The 22126-nt window shown below is 38.8% G+C and overlaps 1 protein-coding gene and 1 non-coding gene across 2 annotated transcripts in view; both read left to right on the plus strand.

The window, feature by feature from the left end:
• The window catches only part of STK3 (serine/threonine kinase 3), a 335851-nt gene that overhangs the window by 311151 nt on the left and 2574 nt on the right, over positions 1 to 22126 (plus strand). The window lies entirely within an intron of this gene.
• On the plus strand, positions 15731 to 15834 carry LOC113224966. The gene has a single exon (XR_003309582.1). It is a non-coding gene; the product is annotated as a U6 spliceosomal RNA (small nuclear RNA).

A 22126-nucleotide genomic window follows, 5' to 3' on the forward strand; every position in this document is an offset into this window, starting at 1 on the left:
AATAATTGTATCATCAGACATGCAGAATAAACATGTAGTGGAACATGAAACTATCCTATAGTAATATTAACTAAACATGCTGGAAAATACCCTGATCTTCCCAGATATTCTTTTTGCTTTACTTCAACTGTAAATTTACCAGCTTGATGCCACACACACACACACACACACATTTTTTTTGTTTTTGTTTTTTTGTTTTGAGATGGAGTCTCACTCTGTCACCCAGGCTGGAGTGCAGTGGCCGGATCTCAGCTCACTGCAAGCTCTGCCTCCCGGGTTTATGCCATTCTCCTGCCTCAGCCTCTCGAGTAGCTGGGACTATAGGTGCCCGCCACCTCGCCCAGCTAGTTTTTTTGTATTTTTTAGTAGAGACGGGGTTTCACCATTTTTAAAATAGTTAATAGATGTATACTGTGACATTGAAAGGGACTTTCTGTTACCACAAAATTGTTAGTAGAATCCACAGCTGATAATAGCAAGTGGTAAGTACCCAATATTCTAAAGCATGCCACCAACAACTGAAACCAGCCACCTCCCTCTGGGGATTACTAAGAGACCCACCATTTTTCATTCATTCAATAAATATTGATTAAGCACCTACTATGTTCCAAGCAGTGTTCTAGGCACTAGAGATGTAGCTGTTTACTAAACAAAGGCCCTGTCCAAATGGAATTTATAACCTAGTGGGAGGGGAAGAAAATAGCTCTCTCCTTACCTAAAGTCAAATAAGGAGCCTTCCAGAGATCCATTCACAGAGAATGGTGGTGCCTGCAGGAAAGGGATACCGTTACCTGGTACCCCAGCAAGGTGCTTACTGACCTAGCTGTAGGTCAGTAATCTGTAGACTCACTGGTGTTCCACTAAAGGCAGAGCCTTTAGTTCCTGGAAGTTTGGAAGGTATATTAGCATAGACACTGATATCTGCTTCTCTCCCAAAGATTTTTGTAGGTGGGAGACTTCTGTAGGTAGAGCTAAGGTCTGTGGGATAACTAAGGACCACTGGAGTAGTGAGCTAGCAAGAGATTAGATAACCCCTTACGTTCCTTGGGTCCCACTAGTCCCTGGAGAGTGTAGAGAACTTCTATGATCTCTTTACTCCAAAAGAGGAGGTCAGAAGTCATAATGCTGCCCAGGTGACTTTCAGGTCAGAGAAGACAATATCTGACTCAGAAAAGATGTTAGGCAGCCCCTCTATAAAAGGGGCACTAGGATAATACCACAACATCAGGAAATACACGCACACGCTTTCTGTGCACAAACCACTAGTAATCAAACCAGAGCAAGACCAGGGAAACACACCCCACTGACAAGTCACCATTTACATAATAACATGCTGTCTCCTTCCTGCTGCCAGCACTGGAGGAAGTAGACCTTAGAAAGAAATGGCGAGAAGGTTCTAGATATAGACATCATCCTTCCCCGCTGTAAATTGTTGCAAGCTCATGCTAAGGGAAGGGGCAAAATTTGTACTTAATAGGAGATTGAAGTTTATAATTGATCTGGACTTTTAATAAGTAAAAGTGACCAGAAATCCGTGAAATCATCCCAAGATTTACTGTGGGATATATCAAGGAAATTTGGCTTTGCGTAGCCAAAAGAGTGTAATGGGAGAAAAATTAAATTATTTTAAGTTTGTATTATTGCTCCACAGAGATTTGACTACCCAGTAAGCTAGTTACAGATATACTTTAACCATTGTTGTTTTTGTAATGTTTGTGATCTTCCATAACAAATGTTTGTCATATAATGTTTTTCTTAAATTGAAGTATAAAAAGAACATTAATCACTTAATTTGTTAACCTCTTATTTATGGCTTCATTGGTGTTTTAAACTATTCAAAGTACTAATCAGAATCGCTGAGATAAGAAATCAGTCAAAACTAATACAATTTTTCATCTGCCTTTAATAGATCCAGAAAGATTTAATTACTGGTTGGTTTTGAGTTACTTAGATTTTGTTGTCCTGGGCCTAGAAGTTTAGAGCCACTGACAATATAACAGAAGTGTGCCCAAATTAAGCTTTTCCTGATATTTTTAGTAAGCAAAGCTACTTACTAGAAACTGAAAATGCATAAAAGGAATGGGTGGTCAGCTGCCATTGAGGAATGCAATGAAAATTTCATTGTTCCTTTTTTAAACGGGTGGCCAAGATTTCTCCAGGACAAGATGATTATGGTAATGCTCATCAGTTTGTAACTCCTGCACTAGATTCAAGGTAAACACAGCACCAAACCAACTGTGGAACAGTCTGGACAGACATAGGCAAAGTCTCACTGGAATGTGAAGGAGACATGTTTTATTGGTTTTGTCAGGGTAGCTCTCTTTTTATTGATAACATTATGAAATCTATCCCAAAGGGCTATGTAGAAATGTGTTTCTTTGGCTAAAGAGCTGGTTAAATAGAAAAATGCTTGATTAACACATATGCACTTACTTGATATGGCCAGTGATGGCTAAAATACATGAATAGCTTATAAGTAAAATGCTTCACCAGGTGTAATCTGACAGGAAAGGTGAGATTTTTAAGTAATTTTTTTCTATTTTTAATCTATAAACAATTTGTTAAAAAACTGTTTCACATGATCATTGGATTTTGAAGTGCTTTTGTAGTTCTTGGGAGACCCATGAAATAGCTATCAGTAGACTCCAGTTCAAATTTATGTGGGTTAGATGTTGCCTTTGAGTGCCTACATAAGCACCTCTGCTGAGAGATTTAGGGTGGGTGATTTAATCTCTGTGAGCATCCTCACCTGTCAAACGTGGTTGGTAACATCTGCCCCCTAAGGTGATTGCTAGACTTCAATGACTTAGCGTACAGGACCTTAGGATAGTATTCAGCACATTGTAAACAATAATTGGCACTTTCTCCTACTCCTTCATTGATATTCACAAGAAACTCTATTCTTCCTTTTCTTTGGGAATGAAAATCTAGAATCTTAAGTTTCTTCTAGGTGCTCTGAAGTTAAACAGCCAAAACAGAACGATTCATGGTAGTTTCCAGTTGTAATCCCAGAATATTTTTGGTTATTCAGTCAGCTGAAGACCTGGGCCACTCAGCTCAGAACAGGATAAATAATGTCTGTTTGGGGAAGGGGAATCTGTCAATAGATTTGATGTTAATGCAGCTTTTAAGATCACATTTTTACAGTGAGAAATTCAGCTTTTCTTCTACAGTGTAAGTGTCAAGTGCCTGAAATTATCACTATCTTATTTTTGTAAGTGCATATTTTAAATGTATGTGTACGATTTTCTTTAAACAGACTTCATAGTAGTTTGGATTGACTAGAATGCTCCTTTTTTGTATGCTTCTCAGTGCCAGGAATTAAATTAGGAAAAAGCCTTAATATATTAATGTTCTCTTTTCTTTTTTTTAAACTTTAAGTACTACCTGTTATCCCTGTGGCTCAGGCTTATGGGCAAAAGGCCCCTTGCCTGTTTATGTATATGTAAACCAATCAGTGGACTTGACTGGATTTTTACTAGTACTTTGTTGTGTTTCCTGTTCTCATTGTTAGTAAAATGTGTGGCAGCCTCCATCAACAGTGTTTTCTAAAACCAAACAAGATTCTGTTCAACACAGTAAAAATTTCAGTAAAATGGAATATTAAGGGAAAAAGGGAAAAAAGAGTACATTGCTCCAGGCCACAAACAACTCAAAACAGTCTGAGACATGCACTGGTAAATCTCAAAAATGCTATAGGCAATTCTGCATCAAAATTGCCATAGAAAATTATTGTTGTTAGCCATTCTGTTGATAGTTCATATCGTTAGAATTGCTAGCAGATGGGAAAATAGATGAGTCAGGATACAGTATTAGCAACCCATATTTTTTTAATCACAGGCCACTAATATAGTCTGTAGTATCTGCAAGATTTATTTAAACAGTTGCTAGGAAGAGTTTGTTTTCCCAGTAAACACAGCAAACCTTAGGATTCTCTTGATTGACTGTTTGACTAAATGTGTTAACATTAACATGTAAGACCATTTGCTTCATTGTAGTAGTGTCTCATTTATTTTGACAGACTGATTGTTCTAGTAACTCGTAGAATCATTAGGTCTTGAAATGTTATTACAGTGATATATTCAAAACCCTCATACTCTTGTTTCTGCTATTTGAGATTATGACTTTTAAAAATCACTCATGTAATTAGGACTATTTTTGTCAAAACAAAATTATATAGAAATCGTAGTGTTTTTCCCGAGATTTTAAGATGAATTATTTTATGAAGTAAGTTTTATCACTTGACTGTGATATTTTAGGTTTTTATAGTAGACTAGATATGTAAACTTAAAGGAAGTTCTAATTTTACTGACAACTCTTTCTGATAAGCAGCCTTTCAATACTTCTTATAGAGTTCAGAAATAATTCTAATTATTAAAGTTTTGAAATGTCAGAGTTATCAGTGAATTGATTTAATCTTATTTTCCACCCTAACTTCTCATATCACTGAGTTATTTGGGCTCCTGTTTTATGCAAGAGCTAGTAACTGAGTTATTATTAATTTGCGTATCTTTTACTTGGTTTTTATTTTTTTTAGAGATACTGAGAAATGTCATAGTTATGGATATTGATCTGTCATCTCCTGAATGAAATGTAATTATCCAGGGCTATATTAACAAAATGAGTTTCTTATTTAAGCTGGCACTCATGTACCAAACTATATCAATTTTCAAACAAAATATTGACTCCTGTTAAAAAGTAGTTTTGACTTTTTAATTTAACTAAAAACAATATTCGTCCATCCATCTAATTATTAGTGTTAAGAGTTTTACAGTTTTTCTTTAAAGTCTTTCGTTTGGTATAAACAATTATTTTGTAAGAACTGGGAGATCCTAGTCTACTAACTGATCTTAAGCTTAAAGAAGACGGTATAGACCTTTTACTGAGCTTCTGCTCTTTATTTCATTTGAAAATACTGCTCTATACAAATGTCATATGCAGGGTTTTCTATTCACTGTAGCCTTCATAGCTGAATATTAAAAAAAAAAAAAAAAAGTTTTCCTTTCGGCTCAGGTCGACGACCAGCAACACCCCCCATTTTTGGTGACTTAACATTTTTGAACTCTCTAACAGTGCTAGATTAAGAATATCAAACTTGATAACTTTTGACTTCTATCTAAATAACTTTTGCTACTTGAAACATGACCAAGCTTCCAGTGAGACTTCATATTAGACAATTACTTATTTTGAACTTGCAGAATTTAAAAGTATGTATGTCCTCTGATAGAAAGGAGTTAGCATGTTTCCACACTCTTCTGTCTTATTTCCTCTTCTCTCTCCTACTTTATTTTTTTATTTTTATTTTTTGAGACGGAGTCTCGCTCTGTCACCCAGGCTGGAGTGCAGTGGCCGGATCTCAGCTCACTACAAGCTCCGCCTCCCGGGTTCATGTCATTCTCCTGCCTCAGCCTCCCAAGTAGCTGGGACTACAGGCGCCCGCCACCTCACCCGGCTAGTTTTTTGTATTTATTAGTAGAGACAGGGTTTCACCGGGTTAGCCAGGATGGTCTCGATCTCCTGACCTCATGATCCGCCCATCTCGGCCTCCCAAAGTGCTGGGATTACAGGCTTGAGCCACCGCACCCGTCCTACTTTAAAATCACCTAAGAAACTCTGTTGGGTTTTAATGAAGGAAGCCCAAAACATTGTCATTTTTAATTAATGAAGTCTAGTGAGTCAGAAATGGATACTTTGAAATTGTTGTAAATCGCCCTCCCCAAAATTATGAGTCAAAATGGGTTATGGCTCTTGTTTCCTTCTGAACAAGGCAAGAGAAGGGTCTTGTACCTGAGCTAACTGCATCCCTTTATAACACTTATTGTTGTCTCACAGAATTGGTTACATTGACGGTCCAGTCACACACACACACACAGACACACACACACACACACACACACAGAGAGAGTGAGAGTGAGAGAGAGAGAGAGAGAGAGAGAGAGAGAGAGAGAGAGAGAGAGAGAGAAGAAATTGAAATTGAAAAGATAAATTTGGGATTTTTCTCCCACAAACTTTGATACTAAATAGCAATTGAGTGCCAATGTAGTATGTAGTATAACTGACCCAGAGGTCAATCTTGTCTCTGCCATAAACCAAGAGTGTACTGGAGTAAGCTAGCTCTCATTTCCTCACCCAAAATAAGGAAGTTAGAGTAGTTATCTCTGAGGTTCTGTTTTGCAGTGAGATTCTGTGAACGTTTATCTCATAACTCAACTTTATTGCTTCCGTTAAACAAATGACTTAGTCACAAACAATGACTTTTAATAATCCCAGATCTCAAAATATGTTTATCTCAGGCCCATACAATTTTAATTTACCTGATCTCATTTTAAATCCTTTTATGGAAATGGATTTTTTTCTCTGCCCTTACTAGTATGTCTTGCCCGCTGATGTTTGTCCTTTCAGCTGTCCAGGAAAAGCAAAATTTTCTAGGAGTAGGACAAAAGCTTCAGGTAATGAAACAATATCGCTCTGAAATTCATCTTTTTCTTTATGTGTTTTTCAGAGATTGTGGGTCCTGCTTCCACTGGCTTTGCGTTCCAGTTCTTCCTCTTACTGCATGTCAGTTAATGTATTTATTTAACCAACTATGTGTCCTTAATGCATGTAAAGATTGTCAAACTACAATATCCTCCCACAGTACTGAGGCTTAAAAATTTGAGAACTACTCTTAGTTGTGCAGGTTCTATTTTTTTTTTTTTTTTATACTTTAAGTTCTAGGGTACATGTGCATAACGTGTAGGTTTGTTACATATGTATACTTGTGCCATGTTGGTGTGCTGCACCCATCAACTCGTCAGCACCCATCAACTCGTCATTTACAGGTATAACTCCCAATGCAATCCCTCCCCCCTACCCCCTCCCCATGATAGGCCCCGGTGTGTGATGTTCCCCTTCCCGAGTCCAAGTGATCTCATTGTTCAGTTCCCACCTATGAGTGAGAACATGCGGTGTTTGGTTTTCTGTTCTTGTGATAGTTTGTGATAGTTTCCAGCTGCATCTATGTCCCTACAAAGGACACAAACTCATCCTTTTTTATGGCTGCATAGTATTCCATGGTGTATATGTGCCACATTTTCTTAATCCAGTCTGTCACTGATGGATATTTGGGTTGATTCCAAGTCTTTGCTATTGTGAATGTGCCGCAATAAACATACATGTGCATGTGTCTTTATAGCAGCATGATTTATAATCCTTCGGGTATATACCCAGTAATGGGATGGCTGGGTCATATGGTACTTCTAGATCTAAATCCTTGAGGAATTGCCATACTGTTTTCCATAATGGTTGAACTAGTTTACAATCCCACCAACAGTGTAAAAGTGTTCCTATTTCTCCACATCCTCTCCAACACCTGTTGTTTCCTGACTTTTTAATGATTGCCATTCTAACTGGTGTGAGATGGTATCTCATTGTAGTTTTGATTTGCATTTCTCTGATGGCAAGTGATGATGAGCATTTTTTCATGTGTCTGTTGGCTGGATGCATGTCTTCTTTTGAGAAATGTCTGTTCATATCCTTTCCCCACTTTTTGATGGGGTTGTTTGGTTTTTTCTTGTAAATTTGTTTGAGTTATTTGTAGGTTCTGGATATTAGCCCTTTGTCAGATGAGTAGATTGTAAAAATTTTCTCCCATTCTGTAGGTTGCCTGTTCACTCTGATGGTAGTTTCTTTTGCTGTGCAGAAGCTCTTTAGTTTAATTAGATCCCATTGGTCAATTTTGGCTTTTGTTGCTGTTGCTTTTGGTGTTTTAGACATGAAGTCCTTGCCCATGCCTATGTCCTGAATGGTATTACCTAGGTTTTCTTCTAGGGTTTTCATGGTATTAGGTCTAACATTTAAGTCTCTAATCCATCTTGAATTAATTTTCGTATAAGGAGTAAGGAAAGGATCCAGTTTCAGCTTTCTACTTATGGCTAGCCAATTTTCCCAGCACCATTTATTAAATAGGGAATCCTTTCCCCATTTCTTGTTTCTCTCAGGTTTGTCAAAGATCAGATGGCTGTAGATGTGTGGTATTATTTCTGAGGACTGTGTTCTGTTCCATTGGTCTATATCTCTGTTTTGGTACCAGTACCATGCTGTTTTGGTTACTCTAGCCTTGTAGTATAGCTTGAAGTCAGGTAGCGTGATGCCTCCAGCTTTGTTCTTTTGGCTTAGGATTATCTTGGCAATGCGGGCTCTTTTTTGGTTCCAGATGAACTTTAAAGCAGTTTTTTCCAATTCTGTGAAGAAACTCATTGGTAGCTTGATGGGGATGGCATTGAATCTATAAATTACCTTGGGAAGTATGGCCATTTTCACGATATTGATTCTTCCTATCCATGAGCATGGTATGTTCTTCCATTTGTGTCCTCTTTCATTTCACTGAGCAGTGGTTTGTAGTTCTCCTTGAAGAGGTCCTTTACATCCCTTGTAAGTTAGATTCCTAGGTATTTTATTCTCTTTGAAGCAATTGTGAATGGAAGTTCATTCATGATTTGGCTCTCTGTTTGTCTGTTACTGATGTATAAGAATGCTTGTCAGTTTTGCACATTGATTTTGTATCCTGAGACTTTGCTGAAGTTTCTTATGAGCTTAAGGAGATTTTGGGCTGAGACAATGGGGTTTTCTAAATATGCAATCATGTCACCTGCAAACAGGGACAATTTGACTTCTTCTTTTCCTAACTGAATACCCTTGATTTCTTTCTCTTGCCTGATTGCCCTAGCCAGAACTTCCAACACTATGTTGAATAGGAGTGGTGAGAGAGGGCATCCCTGTCTTGTGCCAGTTTTCAAAGGGAATTTTTCCAGTTTTTGCCCATTCAGTATGATATTAGCTGTGGGTTTGTCATAAATAGCTCTTATTATTTTGAGATACATTCCATCAATACTGAATTTATTGAGAGTTTTTAGCATGAAAGCCTGTTGAATTTTGTCAAAGGCCTTTTCTGCATCTATTGAGATAATCATGTGGTTCTTGTCTTTGGTTCTGTTTATATGCTGGATTACGTTTATTGATTTGCGTATGTTGAACCAGCCTTGCATCCCAGGGATGAAGCCCACTTGATCATGGCGGATAAGCTTTTTGATGTGCTGCTGAATCCTGTTTGCCAGTATTTTATTGAGGATTTTTGCATTGATGTTCATCAGGGATATTGGTCTAAAATTCTCTTTTTAGTTGTGTCTCTCCCAGGCTTTGGTATCAGGATGATGTTGACCTCATAAAATAAGTTAGGGAGCATTCCCTCTTTTTCTATTGATTGGAATAGTTTCAGAAGGAATGGTACCAACTCTTCCTTCTACCTCTGGTAGAATTCAGCTGTGAATCCATCTGGATTCACAAAAAAAGTCCTGGACTTTTTTTGGTTGGTAGGCTAATAATTATTGCCTCAATTTCAGAGCCTGCTATTGGTCTATTCAGGGATTCAGCTTCTTCCTGGTTTAGTCTTGGGAGAGCGTAAGTGTCCAGGAAATTATCCATTTCTTCTAGATTCTCTAGTTGATTTGCGTAGAGGGGTTTATAGTATTCTCTGATGGTAGTTTGTATTTCTGTGGGGTCGGTGGTGATATCCTCTTTATCATTTTTTATTGTGTCTATTTGATTCTTCTCTCTTTTCGTCTTTATGAGTCTTGCTAGCGGTCTATCAATTTTGTTGATCTTTTCAAAAAACCAACTCCTGGATTCATTGATTTTTTGGAGGAATTTTTGTGTCTCTGTCTCCTTCAGTTCTGCTCTGATCTTAGTTATTTCTTGCCTTCTGCTAGCTTTTGAATGTGTTTGCTCTGGCTTCTCTAGTTCTTTTAATTGTGATGTTAGAATATCAATTTTAGATCTTTCCAGCTTTCTCTTGTGGGCATTTAGTGCTATAAATTTCCCTCTACACACTGCTTTAAATGTGTCCCAGAGATTCTGGTATGTTGTATCTTTGTTCTCATTGGTTTCAAAGAACATCTTTATTTCTGCCTTCATTTCATTATGTACCCAGTAGTCATTCAGGAGCAGGTTGTTTAGTTTCCATGTAGTTGAGCGGTTTTGATTGAGTTTCTTAGTCCTGATTTCTAGTTTGATTGCACTGTGGTCTGAGAGACAGTTTGTTATAATTTCTGTTCTTGTACATTTGCTGAGGAGTGCTTTACTTCCAATTATGTGGTCAATTTTGGAATAAGTGTGATGTGGTGCTGAGAAGAATGTATATTCTGTTGATTTGGGGTGGAGAGTTCTGTAGATGTCTATTAGGTCTGCTTGCTGCAGAGATGAGTTCAATTCCTGGATGTCCTTGTTAACTTTCTGTCTCGTTGATCTGTCTAATGTTGACAGTGGAGTGTTGAAGTCTCCCATTATTATTGTATGGAAGTCTAAGTCTCTTTGTAAGTCTCTAAGGACTTGCTTTATGAATCTGGGTGCTCCTGTATTGGGTGCATATATATTTAGGATAGTTAGCTCTTCCTGTTGAATTGATCCCTTTACCATTATGTAATGGCCTTCTTTGTCTCTTTTGATCTTTGATGGTTTAAAGTCTGTTTTATCAGAGACTAGGATTGCAACCCCTGCTTTTTTTTGTTCTCCATTTGCTTGGCAGATCTTCCTCCATCCCTTTATTTTGAGCCTATGTATGTCTCTGCATGTGAGATGGGTCTCCTGAATACAGCAAACTGATGGCTCTCGACTTTTTATCCAGTTTGCCAGTCTGTATCTTTTAATTGGACCATTTAGTCCATTTACATTTAAGGTTAATATTGTTATGTGTGAATCTGATCCCTCCATTATGATATTAACTGGTTCTTTTGCTCATTAGTTGATGCAGTTTCTTTCTAGCCTCAATGGTCTTTACATTTTGGTATGTTTTTGCAATGGCTGGTACCGGTTGTTCCTTTCCATGTTTAGTGCTTCCTTCAGGGTCTCTTGTAAAGCAGGCCTGGTGGTGACAAAATCTCTAAGCATTTGCTTATCTGTAAAGGATTTTATATCTCCTTCACTTATGAAACTTAGTTTGGCTGGATATGAAATTCTGGGTTGAAAATTCTTTTCTTTAAGAATGTTGAATATTGGCCCCCACTCTCTTCTGGCTTGTAGAGTTTCTGCCGAGAGATCTGCTGTTAGTCTGATGGGCTTCCCTTTGTGGGTAACCCGACCTTTCTCTCTGGCTGCCCTTAAGATTTTTTCCTTCATTTCAACTTTGGTGAATCTGGCAATTATGTGTCTTGGAGTTGCTCTTCTGGAGGAGTATCTTTGTGGTGTTCTCTGTATTTCCTGAATTTGAATGTTGGCCTGCCCTACTAAGTTGGGGAAGTTCTCCTGGATGATATCCTGAAGAATGTTTTCCAACTTGGTTCCATTTTCCCCCTCACTTTCAGGCACCCCAATCAGACGTAGATTTGGTCTTTTTACATAATCCCATACTTCTTGCAGACTTTGTTCATTTCTTTTTCTTCTTTTTTCTTTATATTTCTCTTCTTGCTTCATTTCATTCATTTGATCCTCAATCACTGATACTCTTTATTCCAGTTGATTACTGAAGCTTGCGCATTTGTCACATATTTCTCATGTCATGGTTTTCATCTCTGTCAGTTCGTTTATGGCCTTCTCTGCATTAATTATTCTAGTTATCAATTCTTCCAGTCTTTTTTCAAGATTTTTAGTTTCTTTGCGCTGGGTACGTAATTCCTCCTTTAGCTCTGAGAAGTTTGATGGACTGAAGCCTTCTTCTCTCATCTCGTCAAAGTCATTCTCCGTCCAGCTTTGATCCGTTGCTGGCGATGAGCTGCGTTCCTTTGGAGGGGGAGATACGCTCTTATTTTTTGAATTTCCAGCTTTTCTGCCCTGCTTTTCCCCTATCTTTGTGGTTTTATCTGCCTCTGGTCTTTGATGATGGTGACGTACTGATGGGGTTTTGGTGTGGGTGTCCTTCCTGTTTGTTAGTTTTCCTTCTAACAGTCAGGGCCCTCAGCTGTAGGTCTGTTGGAGATTGCTTGAGGTCCACTCCAGACCCTGTTTGCCTGGGTATCAGTAGCAGAGTCTGCAGAAGATAGAATATTGCTGAACATCAAGTGTACCTGTCTGATTCTTGCTTTGGAAGCTTCCTCTCAGGGGTGTACCCCGCCATGAGGTGTGGGGTGTCGGTCTACCCCTAGTGGGGGATGTCTCCCAGTTAGGCTACTCAGGGGTCAGGGACCCACTTGAGCAGGCAGTCTGTCCGTTCTCAGATCTCAACCTCCGTGTTGGGAGATCCGCTGCTCTCTTCAAAGCTGTCAGACAGAGTCGTTTGCGTCTGCAGAGGTTTCTGCTGCTTTTTGTTGTTGTTGTTGTTGTTGTTTAGCTGTGCTCTGTCCCCTGAGGTGGAGTCTACAGAGACAGGCAGACCTCCTTGAGCTGCTGTGAGCTCCATCCAGTTGGAGCTTCCCAGTGGCTTTGTTTACCTACTTAAGCCTCAGCAATGGCGGGCGCCCCTCCCCCAGCCTCACTGCTGCCTTGCCATTAGATCACAAACTGCTGTGCTAGCAATGAGGGAGGCTTCGTGGGCATGGGACCCTCCCGGCCAGGTGTGGGCCATAATCTCCTGGTGTGCCCGTTTTGCTAAGACCCTTGGTAAAGCGCAGTATTGGAGTGGGAGTTACCCGATTTTCCAGGTGTTGTGTGTCTCAGTTCCCCTGGCTAGGAAAAGGGATTCCCTTCCCCCTTGCGCTTCCCAGATGAGGCGATGCCTTGCCCTGCTTCAGCTCCCGCTGGTCGGGCTGCAGCAGCTGACCAGCACCGATTGTCCGGCACTCCCTAGTGAGATGAACCCAGTACCTCAGTTGAAAATGCAGAAATCACCTGTCTTCTGTGTCACTCGAGCTGGGAGCTGGAGACTGGAGCTGTTCCTATTCGGCCATCTTGCCCCACCCCGGTTCTATTTTATTATTACCTAAAAACTGAATTTTATTAAAGAGAACTAGCCTTAAACACACTAAAGCCATTTCCAGATCAGTTATTCCTTTTTATACAATTGTTCAGTAAATGTACAGTAAAACTTACAATGTATGAATATTTTAAAATTATTACGTTTACTGAGTTGACTGACCCCATTATAAACTCTGAGAAGCATGAATCAGATTTGTTACTCCAACACTGAATTGATTTTGGAACTAGTAAACCAGTGTATAGCTATGGTAACACAGCTACTTTGTGTTTTAAGTATTATAGAAAGATGGCAAGTGACATTTCTTTCCTATATATATAAAAAAAGTAACAGATTTACCACAAACTCTGATCCATAAACATAATTCTGAGGTGATTTTCCTTCCTTTTCGTAAAGATTTTCAGGAAACCTGATTTTAATGAAGGAAACTTTTGTCAAAATATACTGATATTAGGAAGTTCAACTTTTTCTTCTAATATCCTTATTAGCTCAAAAAACTTTTAATTTGGATTTGCATCTTAAAAGGATAAAATCTCACCCCAATTCAGTAGGAAGCAGTTAGAGTGGTCGTCGGCCAACCTCCCCAACAGCACTTTGGTTTTCCTGTTGAGAGGGGGCACTGAGAGACAGGACTAGCTGGATTTCCTAGGCCGACTAAGAATCCCTAAGCCTAGCTGGGAAGGTGACCACTTCCACCTTTAAACATGGGCCTTGCAACTTAGATCACACCCAACCAATCGGATAGTAAAGAGAGCTCACTAAAATGCTAATTAGGCAAAAACAGAAGGTAAAGAAATAGCCAATCATCTATTGCCTGAGAGCACAGCAGGAGGGACAATGATCGGGATATAAACCCAGGCATTCAAGCCAGCAATGGCAACCCCCTTTGGGTCCCCTCCCTTTGTATGGGAGCTCTGTTTTCACTCTATTTCACTCTATTAGATCTTGCAACTGCAAAAATAAAATGAAAGGATAAAAACTATGATAATACAGGGTCATTTAAATCACTGTGAGTCTCTTTATCTGGTTTGTGAATCTTTTTACTACTAAGGCATTGAGCAGTTGCAGTACTGTTTTTCGAGAGATTGAAAAGGCCACTTCTATCACATTTTCTTTCCAAAAACATTTTCATGCTTGTGGGAGGCTTGATAGCTAGAGAAACACCAAGTGTTAAATACATGTTATTAGGGCTTAATCAAAGCCAGAAGTTTGTCTATAAATCATGCCCACTATCTAAAAAGTGAAAATTTTTGCCACACAACCTCACCTTTTTTTTGTCTATATGACACCATAATTTAGAGCTACTTAGAAACCTACTGATATTACTGTTCTATTAACAAAATGAGAAGAGTCTGACCACAAATGCTTAGTGTGAGTGTTATTTTCTGTTGGACACTATCTGAAAGATAGTAAGATCAGGGAGAAAACCTTCTTTCCCTGGATAACCTACTCCTCATCAAGGGTTTCAGTTACAGCCTAAATGCTGATACTTCCCTAAGTCTGTATCTTTTGCTTGGATCTCTCTCCTCACCTCCAAACCCTGAATTACAATCCATATCTGATGTCTCCACCTTGGTGCCTTGTTCATAGCTCAAACTCACTAGTACTAAAATTAATTTCATTAACTGCCCTACCTTATTAATAGTATCGATCTCTACCCCATTACCGAAGCTTGAAGTCAGAATCATCCTTAACCCTTCCTATTTTCTGACCCTTTATAATCAGTCACTCAACAAAAACAACCCTACCAATTCTACTTTCAAAGATCTCAAATCCTTCTCTTCTTAGTCTCCACTTCCATTGTCTTAATCCAAGCCTAACCTTCTCACTAGATTGTTGTGGTAACCTACTAATGGATCTTGCCTCCATTTTTTTCTCCCATGGCAATCCATTTCCTATACCTGCTACTGGAGTTATTTTTCTAAAGTTCATATGTGATCACATCACTATTTATGCTCAAAATGACAGCATTTCTTTCTTGTCACAGAAGTTTGCAGCAACACACATAAGGCCCACAGCAACCTGGCCTTGCTCTCTTTTTCCTGAGTCATCTTCTATTCATCTTCCTGCATGAATCCTTCTCTAATCCCAGCAGTCTGCTAGATACCTCTAAAGATGCCAGACAGTTGTGTACCTTATATGTTTTTACTCATGCTGTTTTCCTTCTCTATCCTGTTTCCCATTTTATCATCTTACTCATCCTTCAGTGCGTTAGCTGTGTATGGGCCTGTCTTGCCAGCTAGATTACAATCTCATTGTGGGAGGTAGAGTGTTTTACTCATCTCTGAACCTACTATGCTTGGTCTGTAGAAAAATCTCAATAAATATGTCAGTGAGTACTTTGAAGTTCTCTGACAGCCCACCTGAAGACCTAGCTATATATGTAGCTTATGCAGAAGTCAGATTTTCTGTAAACTCAACCTTATACAACCACAAAACTGAAATCAGATATTTGTAAAATAAATACAAAACTAGAAACAGGTTTAATGAGCTTCAGCACTAAGGCCATGCTCTGTCTTTCCTCAGACAGCTTCAGGATTTCACTCACAACCTATTCTTATTTGGGGTAATGCCTTATGAGGTTGTTTAATTGCTTTTCTGGTTCCCAATAGATGAACATACTTGCTATAGAGATAGGAAGGGTATATGTTCAACGATGGCCATGAAGAGGAGCTGACAGAAAAGCCAAAAAAGGAGTGAGAAATTTAATATATAACACAGATTATTAATAAAAGTAATGATAACTCACTATCAAGGAAAGACCGTCTCCTTATGTCCTCTGCTTAGAAAGAAGGCAGTATATTCTGTGGAACACTTTATAAAGATTTTCTCTTCAAAAAAATTGAGACAGTGCTCACTTCAGCACATGTACTAAAATTGGAATGAAAAACTGAAGATTAGCATGGCCCCTGTGCAAGGCTCACATGCACATTTGTGAAGCATTCTATATATTTCTACCCAAATTAGAATGAACCAGAAAAACAATTCTGGCAATATGACAAAGCAGAGTTCTATAACACCCCTGAAAAGATCACACTGGCTCTCCAGTAATTGATCTAAACCAAGATGAAATCTTTGAAATACCTTTTTATAAACAATTCAAAGGTGGATTATTAAGCTACCAAAGGAGATACAAGAGAAAGGTGAAAAACAACATAAAGAAGTTTGAAAAACTATTCAGGATGTGAATGAAAATTTTTCTAAAGAGATATAGATATTTTAAAGAAAAACTAATCAGAACTTCCAGAGTCAAAAGACACATTTAAAGAATTACAAAATGCAGTGGTAAGTTTTAACAATAGGCAAAGTAGAAGAAAGAATTTCAGAGCTCAAAGACAAGGCTTTCAAATTAACCCAATCAAACAAAAATAAAGAAAAGAAATGAACAAAGTATCCAAGAAATATGGGATTATGTAAAATGGCCAAACCTAAGAATCATTGGTGTTCCTGAGGGAGAAGAGAAAGCAAAAAGTTTGGAAAACTTACTTGAGGAAATAATTGAGGAAAACTTCCCTGGCCTTGCTAGAGATGTAGATATTCAAATATAAGAAGCTCAAAGAACTCCTAGGAACTATATGATCCAGCAATTCCACTGCTAGGTGTGTATCCAAAAGAAAAGAAATCAGTATATCAAAGAGATAACTGCATCCTGTGTTTGTTGCAGCACTATTTATAATAGCTAAAATTTGGAAGCAACCTAAGTGTCCATCAAAATATGAATGGATAAAGAAAATGTGGTACATATACACATTGGAGTACTATTCAGTCATAATAATGAGATCCAGTCATTTGCAACAACTTAGGTGGAACTGATGATCACTATGTTAAGTGAAATAAACCAGGCATAGACAAACATTGCATGTTCTCATTTATTAATTGTTTTAATCTAAAAATCAAAACAATTGAACTCATGGACATAGAGAGTAGAAGAATGGTTACCAGAGGCTAGGAAGGGTAGTTGGGTGGTGGGGCAAGGAAGGCAGTGACGGGGAGGTAAGGATGGTTAATGAGTATTAAAAAAAATAGAAGGCCGAGGCAGGCAGATCACGTGAGGTCAGGAGTTTGAGACCAGTCCGGGCAACATGGTAAAACCCCGTCTCTACTAAAAATATAAAAATTAGCCAGATGTGGTGGAACATGCCCATAATCCCAGCTACTTGGGAGGCTGAGGCACAAGAATTGCTTGAACCCAGGAGGCAGAGGTTGCAGTGAGCCAGGATCACACCACTGCACTCCAGTTTGCATGACAGAGTAAGACTCTGTCAAAAAAAAAAAAAAAAAAAATGAATGAATGAATAAGACCTACTACTTGATAGCACAACAGGGTTACTATAGTTAATAATAACTAATTGTACATTTTAAAATAATTTGAAGAGTGTTACTGGATTGTATTCAAAGGATAAATGCTTGAGGGGATGGATACCCCATTCTCAATGATGTGCTTCTTTCACATTGCATGTCAGTATTAAAACATTTCAAGTACCCCATATTTACCTACTATGCACCCACAGAAAAAGTTTTTTAATTAAAAAAGAACTTCTAGGAGATTTTTTGCAAAAAGGACATCACCAAGAGCAGTGAGACAAAAGCGTTAGGTAACCTGTAAAGGAAAACCTATCAGACTTAACAGCAGACTTCTCAGCACAAACCTTACAAGCCAGAATGGACTGGGGTCCTATTTTTAACCTCCTTAAACAGAAAACTGTTAACTAAGAATTTTGTATCGAGCAAAACTGTTTCATAAATGAAGGAGAAATACATTCTTTTTCAGACAAGCAAATGCTGACAGAATTTGTCACTACCAGAGCATCCCTACAAGAAATGCTAAAAGGGGTTCTAAATCATGAAACAAGAGGTAGATAATGCACCAGAATAGAACCTCTTGAAAGCATAAAACTCACAAGGCCTGTAAAACAATAACACAACGAAGAAAACAGAGTATCTGGAAAACAACCAACGTGATGACTGGAACAGTAACTCACATTTCAATATTAATGTTGAATGTAAATGATCTAAATGCTCCACTTAAAAGATACAGGTTGGCAGAATTGATAAAAAATTACAAACCACATATCTGCTGTCTTTAAGAGACTTACCTAACACATAAGGATTTGTATAGACTCAAAGGGGTGGAAAAAGATATTCTATGCAAATGGAAGCTAAAAGTGAGCAGGAGTAGCTATTCTTGTATCAGATAAAACAGGATTTAAAGCAACAACAGTAAAAAAAAGATGAAGAAGGACATTATATAATGATAAAAGGATCAATCCAACAAGAAGATATTGTCCTAAATAAATATGCACCTCACTCTTGAGCTCTGAGATTCATAAAACAATTGCTGTTAAATCTAAGAAAAGAGATAGGTGCAACCCAGTGGTAGTGGGGGAATTCACCACTCCACTGGCAGCACTAGACAGATCATCAAGGCAGAAAGTCAATGAAGACAGGACTTAAACTGCACTCTAGAACAAATGGACATAACAAATATTTACAGAACATTCTACCCAAGAATTGCAGAATATACATTCTTCTCATCCAACATGAAACATTCTCCAAGATAAACCATATGATAGGCCTAAAACAAGTCTCAATATGTTTTTAAAAATCAAGTTGTTTCATAGTTCTGCATGGCTGGGGAGGCCTCAGGAAACTTATAATCATGGCAGATGGTGAAGGTGAACCAAGCTTGGACTTTCTCACATGATGGCAGGAGAGAGCAGAGAGCAAAGGGGAAAGAGCTCCTTGTAAAACCATCAGATCTTGTGGGAACTCACTATCATGAGAACAGCATGGAGGAAAGTGCCCCCATGATCCAATCGCCTCCCACCAGGTCTCTCTGTAGACACATGGAGATTATAAACCAAGATTATGGAGATTACACTTCAAGATGAGATTTGGGTGGGGACACAGCCAAACCATATCATTCTGTCCCTGCTTCCTCCCAAATCTCATGTCCTCACATTTCAAAATACAATCATGCCTTTTCAACAGTCCCCCAGTGTGTTAACTCATTCCAGCATTAACCCAAAAGTCGAAGTCCAAAGTCTAATCTGAGACAAGGCAAATCCCTTCCACCTAGGAGCCTGTAAAATCAAAAGCAAGTTAGTTACATCCAAGATACAGTGGGGGTACAGGCATTGGATAAATGCTCTTTTTCCAAATGGGAGAAATTGGCCAAAACAAAGGGGCTACAGGCCCCAGGCAAATCTGAAACCCAGCAGGGTAGCCATTAAATTTTAAAGTTCCAAAATGACTTCCTTTGACTCTGTGTCTCACATCTGGGTCATACTGATGCAAGAGGTGGGCTCCCATGGTCTTGGGCAGCACTACCCCTGTGGTTTCGCAGGTTACAGCCCTCCTCTCAGCAGCTTTCACAAACTGGTGTTGAGTGTCTGCAGCTTTTCCAGGCTGTGGATGGATCTACCATTCTGTGGTCTGGAGGAGAGTGGGTCTGTTCTCACAGCTCCACTAGGGAGCACCCCAGTGGGGACTCTTTATGAGGGCTCCAATCCCACATTTCCCTTCTGCACTGCCCTACCAGAGGTTCTCCATGAGGGCTCTACTCCTGCAGCAAACTTCTGACTGGACATCCAGGCATTTCCATTACATCCTCTGAAGTCTAGGTAAAGGTTCCCAAACCTCAGTTCTTGACTTCTCTGCACTCGCAGGCCCAACACCACGTGGAAGCCACCAAGGCATGAGCTGAAGCCATGGCCCGAACTGTACCTTGGCCCCTTTTAGCCATGACTGGAACTGAAATGGCTGGGATGCAGGGTACCATGTCTTAAGGCTGCACAGAGCAGCAGGGCCCCTGGGCCTGGCCCATCAAACTATTTTTCCTTCTAGGCCTCCAGGCCTGTGATGAAAGGGGCTGCTGGCAAGATCTCTGACATGCCCTGGAGACATTTTCCCCATTGTCTCGGCTCCTCATTACTTATGCAGATTTCTGCTGCAGGCTTGAATTTCTCCCCCAGAAAAATGGGTTTTTCTTTTCTATCACATCATCAGGCTGCAAATTTTCCAAACTTCTGTGCTCTGCTTCCCTTTTAAATGTAAGTTCCAATTTCAAACCATCTATTTGTGAATCCGTAAAACTGAATGCTCTTAAGAGCACCCATGTCACATCTTGAACACTTTGCTGCTTAGAAATTTATTCCACCAGATACCCTATCATCTCTTTCAAGTTCAAAGTTTCACAGATCTCTAGGGTGGCGGCAAAATGCCGCCAGTCCCTTTGCTAAAGCATAGCAAGAGTGACCTTTGCTCCAGTTCCCAATGAGCTTCTCATGTTCATCTGAGATCACTTCAGCCAGGGCTTCATTGTCCACATCACTAACAGCGTTTTGGCCAAAACCATTCAACAAATGTCTAGGAAGTTCCAAACTTTCCCACATCTTCTTATCTTCTTTTGAGCCCTCCAAACTATCCCAACCTCTGCCCATTACCCAGTTCCAAAGTCACTTCCACATTTCCAAGTATCTTTATATCAGTGCCCCACTACCTCAGTGCCAGTTAACTGTGTTAGTTCATTTTCACACTGCTGTAAAGAAACACCCAAGACTGAGTAATTTATAAAGGAAAGAGGTGTATTGACTCACAGTCCCATGTGGCTGGGGAGGACTCAGGAAATTTACAATCATGGTAGAAGGTGAAGGTGAATGTGAAGCAAGCCTGTAACTTCTCATGTGGTGGCAGGGGTGAGCAGAGTGAGAGTGAAGAAGGAAGGGCCCCTTATAAAACCATCACATATTGTGAGAACTCACTCACTATCACCAGAACAGCATGGGGGAAACTGCCCCCATGATCCAGTCACCTCCCACCAGTGTCTCCCTAGATACATGGGGATTATGAGGATTATAATTCATGATGAGATTTGGGTGGGGACACAGCCAAACCATATCAGTAAAGTCTTAGGTTACAAAATCAGTGTGCACAAATCAGTGCACTACTGTACACAAACAGTGATCAAGCTGAGAATCAAACCAAGAACTCAACCTCTTTTACAATAGCTGTAAAATAATTAATAATAATAAATTACTTAGGAATATACTTAGCCAAGAAGATAAAAGATCCCTACAGGGAGAACTACAAAACACTGTTGAAAGAAATCATACATGACACAAATGGAAATACATCTGCTCATGGATTGGAAGAATCAATATTATGAAAAAGACCTTACTGCCCAAAGCAGTCTACAGATTCAGTCCTTCTCCTATCAAAATACCAACATCATTTTTCACAAAATTAGAAAAATATCCTAAAAGTCATATAGAACCAAAAAAGAGCACATGTAAATACATGTGTGTGCGCACATGTGTGCTTGCATGTGTGTGTATATGTATGTGTATGTGATACTGAGACAAAGTTTTATCACTTAAAGGACTAAGATTTAGGTACTTCATTAATTTACTTACATGAACACCAAATTCCTTAATAATGTTAGATAATGGTTCTCTAATATCACAGACCTGTTTTTCACAAATTTTACATATTGAAAATATAAAAATCTGTTAAAGGAAGAAAATTTTTCTTCTAAGTAGCTTCTTTCTCTGAGTTCATTGTATTACTGCAATACAATATTTATAAACTTATTGGCAGTTTGCCCCAGTAAAAGTAGTACAAGATATTTACAGGAATAACTTAAATCAGAATTGAAGTAATGATAATTGTTTGCTTTATATAATATGTTAGTTCTTCTAATCTTAGAGTAACCCACTCCTTTGGGTCCTGTATTCTTATTTGTGTTTATCTATCTACCTTTATGTCATGTTATTTGCAGTATAGTAGGATAGTTTCTTGGTGTATGTACAGTCTCTGAAGTCTAAATATGTTTTGGAATATCTAGGGACATGACACTCATGCATAAAAATCAATTATAAAATAGTACATGATTTAGAATCAAATACTAAATTGTGTTGTTTAAATTATGAGGGTTACATAGAAATTTAGAAATGGGAAAGATTAACATCGGCTGAAATAGAGATGATATTGAAGAACACACAAGTGGAATTGGATCCTACGTAGACATAGTTGGGTGTGTCTTTCTTGGGAAATGTGGTTGTGTGGTATACATTGGCCTTTCAATGTGGCCATTACTGATGTGTACAGTTCAAAGTTTGGAGTTTCCCTGTTTGTCTTATTCTGTATCCCCGCAGCAATTTGAACAGCACCGAGCATGTAACAGATGCATGATCACTACTTGAATTAAAAGTCAATGAAGAAAGTGTATAATAATGCATATTATAT

This window comes from Piliocolobus tephrosceles, chromosome 7, assembly GCF_002776525.5.
Source record: "Piliocolobus tephrosceles isolate RC106 chromosome 7, ASM277652v3, whole genome shotgun sequence".
Taxonomy (NCBI): Eukaryota; Metazoa; Chordata; class Mammalia; order Primates; family Cercopithecidae; genus Piliocolobus; species Piliocolobus tephrosceles.